Here is a 12,703-nt window from a genome sequence, read left to right on the forward strand (position 1 = left end):
AAGCTAAAGTTGCTTTGGTGTCTATAGTGTCCCTTTAAGATTTACTTGCACAAACTTTTACGTCTGTTTAAGGGATAACTGCTGAGGTGCTGCTTGTCTCTATATTTGTTTTATATGTTAAATACCATAATGTTGTTAGGATTATTAATACAACTCACTTGTATGAACATCCCTACAGAATAATTGTCTATTATTATTTTTTGGGGGAAAAAAACTAAATATAAAACATTTGATTTGTATTATTATTATATGCCAATAAACCTAATCTTTCCTGTTTATTCATTGTAATACGCCAATTCACATTGGCTATGGTTTGGATACCTGCATGATATTGATCTGGGCATCAGCCTGTTCCTAAACTATAAAATCATCGTTATATGTGTCCTTGTTTTCCACTTAAGATTACCTGCCAACATTGAAACACCTGACCTTATTAATCAAACTCTGCTTGCTACTAACCTGTGCTGCAATAGGGCAATTATTCAGCCAAGGTGCTTTGTAAAAAGGTTATTCAGTTGAGCACACTATGCTTTATGAATTATTGTCCTCTCAGCTGCCTGCTAGCACCGAGACAGAGTACAGGCATCTTTCCTCCTTCTAACACTATGGATTGCTGGAAATCACTGGCAAACACCAGGGAAATGAGAACTATTTTTAAAGTAAACAAAGTGGCACAGATCTTTGAATGACATCTTGTTCGAAGCAATTTTCAAAAGCTCTGTGAGACTTGTATTACTGCAATGAGCCATGTTTTTATTTTATTGTGGAAGGCTGCACAGGGTGCTGTCATTTTAAATAAGCGGTTTACTGTATTTATTCTCTCGCTAGTAGAAACTTCATTCAAGTTCATTAAAGTTTACAAGTCCACCAACTTATTTCATTTTATCATTCCTTTACCCCCTACGCTATGAGAAGTTCCTGTGTCCTTTCTAGATTCTGTATTCTCTTAGGCTTATTGTATCGTTTTTAGACAAAAACAAGTCGCAAGAGAGGTGAGACATAACAGAGGATAACAGCTCAATTAGCCTGCCCTCCGGTGGGTCCCCACTTAGATCTCCAGCTGGTTTTAGCTCATCTTGACATCTGAGCTGGGACCCACCGAAGGGCAGCCTAATTGAATTGTTGTCCATTATCACCTCTCTTGCTACTTGTTTTTCTCTCCTTAAGTTTAAAGGGCAATCCAGACATGGACCCCTTGCTCATGCTCACTGTGCCTAGAGGGATATTGGCTATACCTCAGTGATGATGCCTTATAAGGTCGAAACGTTCATCTGGGGTTGCTGTATCTCTCGTGCAGAGGGAACTTGCTGGCATTTCGGATCTGGACTGCCCGTACAGGTGGAACCAGTCTGATATGTTTCAGATATGTTTTCTCTGTAATGGCACAAGATGAGCTAAAACCAGCTTGAGATCTGAGCGGGGACTCACTGAAGGGCAGGCTAATTGAGCTGTTGTCCATTCTCACCTCTCTTACTACTTCTTTTGTATAATTTCTAAGCTCTAATATTCCCACCCACCACCTTTCTTTACACTATTGGTGCCTCTTTTATTAGCCCAGACCTGTAGAACAAATAGGTGGCGAGTCCTGAAAATTTTATAATAGGGTCTTGAGTCTTTCAGATCATGCAATTACCATGTGACTCCATATCCCACAGTACAATCATTACAGGAAGCATGATACCACACAAATTAAGTAAGTTAATATTTTATATCAAATAGATTTTTTTTTTTTTTACTTTATTGCATCCCACGTTTTGACTGATTTGGGCAGAAGTTTCACTTGCATTATTAAGTTTGGATATCACAAAAATGCATTGTTCAAATACGCTACAGTCTGGTTTAGTTGGAAAGTCCAAACCACAACCACAATGTGACAAAGCTCACACCTTCCTCACTGGTTAACCACTCCCAGAATAGAGTACAGTATACACATTTTTACTTGAATGTAATTTGAAGGATATCCATAAAGGTCACTCACTCTCCTTTATAGTGTAGAAATGGTTACCAACCTGTAGAGGAACACCTTTCTTTGTCAGAAAACACTGGTATCTGATTTAAACTCCTCCCCTGCTTTTTAACAGCAAATGAAGTTTCAATGGGTCATATTATTCCCATAGTCATGGAGAGGGGGGATTGAATAGACGTTACACTGTTCTTTGCTAAAGATTGCTATAGCAGTTTTAAATACGCTGACATTTGACATCCAGTATGCACAGCATTAACATTATCCACCTTGTTTTGGGCTGGCTAATGACACCCCACTGATACTGCTGGCGGTGGAGTTACTGCTCTGGTTGCAGAGGCGTTCATCTCTATATATGTGCAGCAAAGTGGTCATGGTGCTTGGAGCAACAGCAATCTGTACACAAAATTGCTTCAAAAATTTTTATTTTTATGTTGATAGAATAGCTTTGCATTCTCTGTCAAAGTGTTATGGTCAAATAGATTGTACGTGTGTATATATATATATTTAAAAAATATAACACAAAAAAACACAGGTTAATTGATTCCCTGGAAGAGCTAATGTTGGGTAGTTGTACACTGTTCATTTCCTTTTCAACTGGATCTGCCTCTATAACAGCTGGCTGTAGAGCTTTGTCAGCAACTCTAACTTTTAATTTCTTAATAACATTTTGCACATTGTTTAACTTGGTAAGCCAACCATCTTATGAAGCAGTGTAAAGTTTTACTAGAAAGGTGGAAATCTTTTATAGAGCGATGTCTCATTAGCTTGCTGGGAAATGTAGCAATTCTTGCCAAATTCTTTTTTCCTTCATTTGTTTCTTTCAAGAATATATTCATAAATACCAACCAGAGTATAGTCCCTGGTTTGTTTTTTGTTTCAGCTGACGATTTAAAATAAGGAAGATAAGTCGACAAAACAAGTTAATTAGCTCGACAGAATCGGCAGTGTTTTTTTTTTTTTTTTTCTCCGCGTCTGGATTTTAAAAAAAAAAAAAAAAAAAAAAATGTCCTTTCCTTTTTTTTGTTTTTTTGAATTAGTTTTGCAACTTAAAGGGTTCTAATTAAAAAATATATATTCTTAATCCCCACATTTTTATCTTTGTTGATCTTTCCAAAATATTAGTAGGTCTTTTATGGTCCTGATTTTCAAAATAGAAAAGAGACTTAAATGATGAGACTGTTTGTTTTATCCCCTGCTTGGCATCAGTTTAATAAGATTGTTTCATGTATTGTCATATATAGCTGTGTTTTTAAAGGTGCACTTATTGCAAAAGTACCCTACAGATATGGGAACTGGAAATAGTAATTGAATACCTACAATTATTCACTAAAGGGAGAATTCATGGTGCATTCAAAGTGAATTTCTAATCTAAATAGAAACTATAGTGCCAGACACACACAGTTGTTTTCCTGGCACTATAGCTCTCTATAGTGCCCCCTATGTCAAGCCCTTTTTAAAAACAAACAAAAAAAAAAAAAAAAAACTTTTGTCACTTATCCGAGTCCAACGTTGATGTGCCTTGGTTCTGACTCTGGCTCCTCCACGCCAACATTTTTTTTATTATAAACTGCAATAATTGCTTTTACAGTGTTGAGGGACCTGGTAATATGCACCCAGACCACTTCAATCAGCTGAAGTGGTCTGGACTCCTATAATGTCCCTTTAAGGCCAAAGTAGCTGAACTGGAAAAATCCTCTTGGTCAGTTTGGCTTTCAATTTGGCTACTTTGGTTTTAAAATTGAAATTCACTATTTTGCATATTTTGCACTGCATTCTGGAGGAGCTGTGGCAATCTAATCTTTCATGGCTGTTAGGGAAAGTTTATTATTCAGCAGATCAAGACAGAAAGCACAGTGCAAAAACATATGCCAATGATCATGTAACAGCCATGGTATATTTTTTTTCTTCCTTCCCACCTCTCCTCACCTCCCCCCAGTTCTACCAGGTAGGGTAAAGTCAAATATTTTCTTTTAGAGCTTACAAAACAATTTTTAATATAAGCACTTGGCCCTGTAGAGCCTCATTAAAAGTCAAATAAAAGTCAGATAACATCTGATATCTAATTAGATTTTATTCCTTGTCACAAGAGTACAAAACTGTAGTCTCTGCCCTTTAGTGATACGATGAGATGAAGAATGAAATATATATCAAACTCTGTGTTAGTTTATTCTTATTTCAATCTAAAATGATTTTAAGAATTTATTTTGGATTTGCTTATAGGTAGGATATGAGAACAACCAATATATTCATATATTTGTTTAAATCTCATACATCGCTGCGTACGTAAGTTACCCGTGAAAATGTGATTTTGCACTTGCTGTATTCACGGCCAAGCTAGTCCCATTTCTTCCTATGTGTAGGAAATTCTTCTTTCTCCACAAACTATGTTTATTAAGTGGAATAGACTGGTTGTATGTTTGGATAAGGCTTGAACGTGTTCAATTCTTGATTTGAGTTAAATATTAGCAAAAGCTTTATTTTAAACATTCGGGATTCTTCAATCTTTGTACAGTGGTGGGCATGTATAGCAAATTAAGGAAAATATGAACCCACATTTATTTTTGTTTTTGTAGTAGGTTTATAATTTTATTCATTCACTTTATATGGCTTTGATAATTCTTATGAATACAGTCTGAGCGGTCTTTTTAAAACACAATTTTTTTGTTTGTTTTTTTATGACTTAAAGGGAAACTATATTCACCCAAACCACTTCAGCTCAATGAAGTGGTCTGGGTGCCAGGTCCCTCAGGTTTTAACCCTTCAGATGCAAACATAGCAGTTTCAGAGAAACTGCTATGTTTACTTTTGGGGTTAATCCAGCCTCTAGTGGCTGTCTACACAAGATCCAGCGCACTCTCCTATCTACTAAACAGCAACTTCAATGTTGACAAATTTGATTAATTTTTAAAAGGTTTTGTTTAAAAACACCTTATCTAGGCAAAAAATAATGGGGTAAAAATAGGTTGGTCTGGTATGCCTAAAGCAACACTCAGGGATGAGGGAGTCTGACTTGGAATGGAGTGCTCAAAAACTGGGTATAGGCAGAAATTTCACCAAAAAACTGCCCCAAAATGTAGAAATACAATTATATCATTACAGGTGCAATGATATGGGTGAACCCAGGAGCTAATTCCACTTAGAAAGGCTTGAGTCACCGGTATGGATATGTAGTGTGAATACCAGGCAACTACTATGTATATAGTGTGTGTACCTTTAAATCTGTCAGAAGACAGGATAGGGTTATGACACACCAATTGCTTATATTAAAACATATAACTAGTGTGTATCCCTTTAAGTCTGTATAGGACGGAAACAGTATGCTCATCAAGATAAAACTTCAAAATATATGGATGACTGTATTCTATATGGAAAATTAATTACCAGAATCCAATCGGTTAAAATTAATATAGAATTTATTAGAGAAAAAGTAATAACAATAGTAGTAACTATGTCAAACCATAAATGCAGTATAGAATGACAACGAGAAATTTAAAATATATATGGATATCGAAAAATATAAAAATATATAAAAATATAAGTTGGGGATAATTTGCAAGAATATTACCAGCAAGTCTGTGTTGGTATTTCGGAAAAAATCCTTAGGACCGATCAGGATGGCTGTGGATACACTGTTGTAAAAAATGTATCAATTGTTGCCGGCTGCTTGTGAGGTTGGCGTGCGTCCCAGACCTCACTCTGGGTGATGCACGCTGCAAGCCGGTCGGTCGGTCCTCAGATCTCGGAGTGCTCTGTGCTCGATGGAAGGGAGCACAGTAGCCAGCTGTGTGTATTCTGCGTCCCGCTCGATTTCTGCCTTACGCGTTTCGTGGGTGTCAGCCCCACTTCATCAGAGACAAGATGATGGTTCTTTGATATGGCATGGTTTAAATACAGTCCCAATCAGACACAATTAATTACATTGGTGTGATGATTACTTCAAACGAAATGGGAAGAATGAGCATACAATCTTATGTAAATAATATAGGGTGAACGGAAAAATTTTAAACTGTTGGTAAACAAGAAGATCTAAGACATATAAAACATTAAATATTATCTGAGAGAAAAATCTGAACTAAAAATATATAAATTGTTAAATTGTTATATAGAATGTATATAAGACATGTGTTTACACATGAGAAAGAACACATTTAGTACATGGCTGTAAAACTATGATACCTTTAAGATATGCAAAAAATGAATCAAATACATATAGTCCATAAAGCACATAAAATATAATTCTAATGAATTATCACTTAATTGAGGAATATATGTCAAATCAGCAGTTGATTATGTGACAGAAGTAAATTCATGAACTTGTACAGAGGGAAATAAAGTGCATATGTGAATCAATTCCGAGTCCAGTCTTATAAGTGAACTGACATGAACAATGCATTTAGTTATGTACATAAATATGTGATATAGGTAATAGTCAAAAAGATCTAATGAGAACTAGTGGTAAAAAATATAATTAGATGTAAGTGTAATAAATGTGGGTTCAGCCATTATGTTGATAGTGGAAACTTAGGCTGCTGGTGAACATTAAGATAGGAATATAGATCTAGAGATAGAGAAATAATAGAAGCTGGTGATTAAAGTAAATATAAATATAAATATAAATATGCACAGGGAGAGTTAAGGTGCATATGTGAATAATTTGTAAGTTTGGCCGTTTGGATAAATCGGCATGAGCATAACATATAGTGTAATTGGGATAATAAAGAATAATAAATGTAGTAATATAGAATAATACGTGGTATTGAGAATGTAAAGGTGTATGATGACATCTAGTGATGTATATAAATAGGTGAAGTGCATATGCGAATAAATATAATGCATATGGGAATATTTATGGGTTCAGCCGTTATGTTGGACTATGCTTATTAACGAACTTGTAGGTTAGTGATAAATAAAGTGCATAAGTGAATAGTTTTAGATAACATGTAACCTCAAACAATGATATGGAGGAGGAGGAGAGTAAAAATGTTGGAAGAGAATAAAAAGTCTTCTTGTGAGGAGATGAAATTAAAATATAAATTAATAATAATAAAATTAGTAATATTAAAATTAATAAAAATAGAAATAAAAATAAAATAAAAATAAAAATAAGGATAAAAATAAGAATAAGAATAAAAATAAAAAATAGAAAATAGAAATACAGATAAAATTAAATTAAATGTGGAGAATAAACAGTTCTGGGGGATAAAAAAGTTCTGAAGGATAAAAAATTCTGAAGGATAAAATTCTTTGGAGAGAAGTTTTTCATAAAAATGCGTTGAGTTCAAAGTCTATGTTTAGACCTTTAGGAGCCAGGGTCTCCAGATCAAAGATCCACTTTGCTTCAGTTTGATCTAGATTTCTTTCAATGTTTCCACCTCTCCAGTGAACATCCACTTTTTCAATAGGTAGGAATTTAAGTGTTGTAGGATCCCCCCCATGGAAATCCTGATAGTGTTTGGAGAGACTGTGGGTCTGTAGTCCCCTTTTGATATTCCGTATGTGTTCTGATATTCTGGTTTTTAAAGATCTCTTCGTTCGTCCTACATATTGCTTGGAGCAAGGACAGGTAATAAGATATATGACCCCTACTGTGTCACAGCTCATATCGGTGTGTAGCTTATATTCTTCTGAGTTGTGTGTAGACTTGAATTTGGTAGTTTCTAATTCCAATGAGGGATTATTTTTGCATGCTATACATTTGGTACATCTTTTAAAACTTCTAGTTCTAGTTCTGTCTTGAGCAACGTGGGAAGATTTAAGAGTTGGTGCTAACATCAGTTGTAGGTTAGGTGCTTTTGTAAAGATAATGCGAGGTTTGGGGTCTAGAATGTCAGTGAGTGTGGAGTCGCTCCTGAGTATATTCCAATGTCTGTGTAAAATCCTTTCTATGGTACGAGATTGGTGGTTAAATTTGGTTATGAAGGCAGGTTTTAATTGGAGCATATCTGTAGTTTTCTTATTGCTCTTCAGGGTGTCTTCTCTTGGAATGGTCAGTGCTTTTTTTCTGGCATCCGTCAGTAGCGTAGTGGGATATCCTTTGGTTAAAAACCTCTGTTCCATCTCCTCCATTTGTTCTTTACAGGGTTCCATTTTGGAGCAGTTCCTTCTAATTCTCCTAAACTGGTTGTATGGGATATTCTTCAACCAGGTATGTTTGTGATGGCTGTTAAAAGGAATAAAATTGTTGCAGTCCACAGATTTCTTGAAGGTCTTGGTGTGTATTGCACTGTCTTCAATATATACATTCAAGTCTAAAAACTCAATCTGTTGTTGTGAGTGATTAAAAGTAAATTCCAGGTGATATGGGTTAGTGTTGAGATAATTCTTGAATTGTTCCAAGGATTCCAAATCTCCTTTCCAGATGAAGAAGCAATCGTCTATGTATCTCCGCCATAGGGACAGATTTGCGTCAAAGGGGCAGTTGTTCCATATAAATTCTTCCTCCCACTTGCCCATGAATAGATTCGCGTAGCTCGGCGCAAATCGTGTCCCCATGGCGGTGCCCTCCATCTGTAGGTAAAATTGTTCATTACACCAAAAATAATTATGGGTGAGGATGAAGGCGATGCATTGAATCAGGAAATCAATTTGGTCATTCTTTAGATCAGAGTGTACTGCCAGTGAGTATTGTGTAGCCTCACATCCTTGTAGGTGTTCTATAACTGTATACAGTGAAGTGACATCTGCTGTGACTAAAAACATATCTTCTGTCCAGTTGAAATCTGCTAAAATATTTAAGATCTGCGTGGAATCCCTTAGATAGGATTTGAGGTGAGGCACTAGATTCTGTAAAAACTGGTCGACGTATTCAGAGAGATTAGATGTGAGGGAGCCGATTCCGGAGATGATGGGTCTTCCTAGAGGTTTCGTTAATCGCTTATGTATCTTGGGTAAGTGGTAGAAGATTGGTATCTTGGGAAATTTGATGAGTAAATATTGGTATTCTCTGTCATTAATGATCCCTCTCTCTTTTCCTTGATCTAGTATCTCTCTCAGCCTTTCCTTGAATTGTGGGGTGGGATCCTGTTCAAGTTTGGAGTAAGTGGAGGTATCTCCTAACAGTCTTAGATTCTCTGCCATATAATCTTCAGTGTTAAGGATGACTAATCCCCCTCCTTTATCTGCCGCTTTGAAAGTTGTATCTTCCAGCTTCATAAGTCGTTTAAGTGAGTTCCTCTCTTTTTTCGTCAAGTTATCTTTTTTGATTTTATTGGTGATCTCTCTTCTAAAATCTTTTTCCACCATCTTCTCAAATACTTTTATTGAGTCAGTTTTCATGTATTGTGGATAAAAAGTAGAGGAAGGATGTAATTCTGTATGGATATAATCTTGCACTGTGTTAGGTTGTATTGGGTCTTTGTCGGCAAAAAATTTCTTGATGGTGATTTTCCGTACGAATTTGTGTAGATCTATACAGGCATTGAAATTGGAACTTTTCGAGGTAGGAGCGAATTTTAAACCTTTTTTTAGGAGTGATATTTCATCTGGATTGAAGACTCTGGTGGATAGGTTAAATATGTTCATCTCCTCCTTTTTAGTTGGACTGGATCCTCCTGTGGTTCTAGATCTTCTTCTATTTCTCTTATTGGTCTTTTCTTTCTTATGTCTGGAGACCTGAAGTCCTCCATGTTGAATCGCTTGGGGGGGACCCTCCCCCGTTTCTCTAAAAAATCGTTGTTACCTTTCTGTGTAGTTGGAACTCGAGGTGAGGTCTCACTGTCTTTGATTTCTATGGTGGACTGGGTCTCCCCATGGTCTAATGGTTGAGTTCTTGAGTCTGGAGTGTTTTGGTATCTGTAGTCTTGTGATCTCCAGTTTTTCTTCTGATAGTGATAGGTGTCTTGTTCATAGTGGGGTTTGTGCCTTCCTTGATTCGTGTATCTCATCTGGCGATGGGGTTGGTGTTGCCTGTAATTCGTATCTTCATATCTTCTGTTGTAAGTTGATCTTCCCTGTGTCTGATTAGTTCTGTAGTCATATGTGGGAGTTCTTTGGGAGACTAAAGCCTCCTTATAAGTCATGTGTCGTTGTGGTTTGTAGTCCATTTCATATTCTTTACGGGGACCCAATCCCCGTAAAGAATATGAAATGGACTACAAACCACAACGACACATGACTTATAAGGAGGCTTTAGTCTCCCAAAGAACTCCCACATATGACTACAGAACTAATCAGACACAGGGAAGATCAACTTACAACAGAAGATATGAAGATACGAATTACAGGCAACACCAACCCCATCGCCAGATGAGATACACGAATCAAGGAAGGCACAAACCCCACTATGAACAAGACACCTATCACTATCAGAAGAAAAACTGGAGATCACAAGACTACAGATACCAAAACACTCCAGACTCAAGAACTCAACCATTAGACCATGGGGAGACCCAGTCCACCATAGAAATCAAAGACAGTGAGACCTCACCTCGAGTTCCAACTACACAGAAAGGTAACAACGATTTTTTAGAGAAACGGGGGAGGGTCCCCCCCAAGCGATTCAACATGGAGGACTTCAGGTCTCCAGACATAAGAAAGAAAAGACCAATAAGAGAAATAGAAGAAGATCTAGAACCACAGGAGGATCCAGTCCAACTAAAAAGGAGGAGATGAACATATTTAACCTATCCACCAGAGTCTTCAATCCAGATGAAATATCACTCCTAAAAAAAGGTTTAAAATTCGCTCCTACCTCGAAAAGTTCCAATTTCAATGCCTGTATAGATCTACACAAATTCGTACGGAAAATCACCATCAAGAAATTTTTTGCCGACAAAGACCCAATACAACCTAACACAGTGCAAGATTATATCCATACAGAATTACATCCTTCCTCTACTTTTTATCCACAATACATGAAAACTGACTCAATAAAAGTATTTGAGAAGATGGTGGAAAAAGATTTTAGAAGAGAGATCACCAATAAAATCAAAAAAGATAACTTGACGAAAAAAGAGAGGAACTCACTTAAACGACTTATGAAGCTGGAAGATACAACTTTCAAAGCGGCAGATAAAGGAGGGGGATTAGTCATCCTTAACACTGAAGATTATATGGCAGAGAATCTAAGACTGTTAGGAGATACCTCCACTTACTCCAAACTTGAACAGGATCCCACCCCACAATTCAAGGAAAGGCTGAGAGAGATACTAGATCAAGGAAAAGAGAGAGGGATCATTAATGACAGAGAATACCAATATTTACTCATCAAATTTCCCAAGATACCAATCTTCTACCACTTACCCAAGATACATAAGCGATTAACGAAACCTCCAGGAAGACCCATCATCTCCGGAATCGGCTCCCTCACATCTAATCTCTCTGAATACGTCGACCAGTTTTTACAGAATCTAGTGCCTCACCTCAAATCCTATCTAAGGGATTCCACGCAGATCTTAAATATTTTAGCAGATTTCAACTGGACAGAAGATATGTTTTTAGTCACAGCAGATGTCACTTCACTGTATACAGTTATAGAACACCTACAAGGATGTGAGGCTACACAATACTCACTGGCAGTACACTCTGATCTAAAGAACGACCAAATTGATTTCCTGATTCAATGCATCGCCTTCATCCTCACCCATAATTATTTTTGGTGTAATGAACAATTTTACCTACAGATGGAGGGCACCGCCATGGGGACACGATTTGCGCCGAGCTACGCGAATCTATTCATGGGCAAGTGGGAGGAAGAATTTATATGGAACAACTGCCCCTTTGACGCAAATCTGTCCCTATGGCGGAGATACATAGACGATTGCTTCTTCATCTGGAAAGGAGATTTGGAATCCTTGGAACAATTCAAGAATTATCTCAACACTAACCTATATCACCTGGAATTTACTTTTAATCACTCACAACAACAGATTGAGTTTTTAGACTTGAATGTATATATTGAAGACAGTGCAATACACACCAAGACCTTCAAGAAATCTGTGGACTGCAACAATTTTATTCCTTTTAACAGCCATCACAAACATACCTGGTTGAAGAATATCCCATACAACCAGTTTAGGAGAATTAGAAGGAACTGCTCCAAAATGGAACCCTGTAAAGAACAAATGGAGGAGATGGAACAGAGGTTTTTAACCAAAGGATATCCCACTACGCTACTGACGGATGCCAGAAAAAAAGCACTGACCATTCCAAGAGAAGACACCCTGAAGAGCAATAAGAAAACTACAGATATGCTCCAATTAAAACCTGCCTTCATAACCAAATTTAACCACCAATCTCGTACCATAGAAAGGATTTTACACAGACATTGGAATATACTCAGGAGCGACTCCACACTCACTGACATTCTAGACCCCAAACCTCGCATTATCTTTACAAAAGCACCTAACCTACAACTGATGTTAGCACCAACTCTTAAATCTTCCCACGTTGCTCAAGACAGAACTAGAACTAGAAGTTTTAAAAGATGTACCAAATGTATAGCATGCAAAAATAATCCCTCATTGGAATTAGAAACTACCAAATTCAAGTCTACACACAACTCAGAAGAATATAAGCTACACACCGATATGAGCTGTGACACAGTAGGGGTCATATATCTTATTACCTGTCCTTGCTCCAAGCAATATGTAGGACGAACGAAGAGATCTTTAAAAACCAGAATATCAGAACACATACGGAATATCAAAAGGGGACTACAGACCCACAGTCTCTCCAAACACTATCAGGATTTCCATGGGGGGGATCCTACAACACTTAAATTCCTACCTATTGAAAAAG

General features: G+C 37.0%; 1 protein-coding gene across 3 annotated transcripts in view; it reads left to right on the forward strand.

The window, feature by feature from the left end:
* Positions 1-12,703, forward strand: part of ARHGAP26 (Rho GTPase activating protein 26) — a 431,709-nt gene that overhangs the window by 193,923 nt on the left and 225,083 nt on the right. The gene's annotated exons all lie outside the window — the stretch shown is intronic.

This window comes from Pelobates fuscus, chromosome 3 (assembly GCF_036172605.1).
Source record: "Pelobates fuscus isolate aPelFus1 chromosome 3, aPelFus1.pri, whole genome shotgun sequence".
Taxonomy (NCBI): Eukaryota; Metazoa; Chordata; class Amphibia; order Anura; family Pelobatidae; genus Pelobates; species Pelobates fuscus.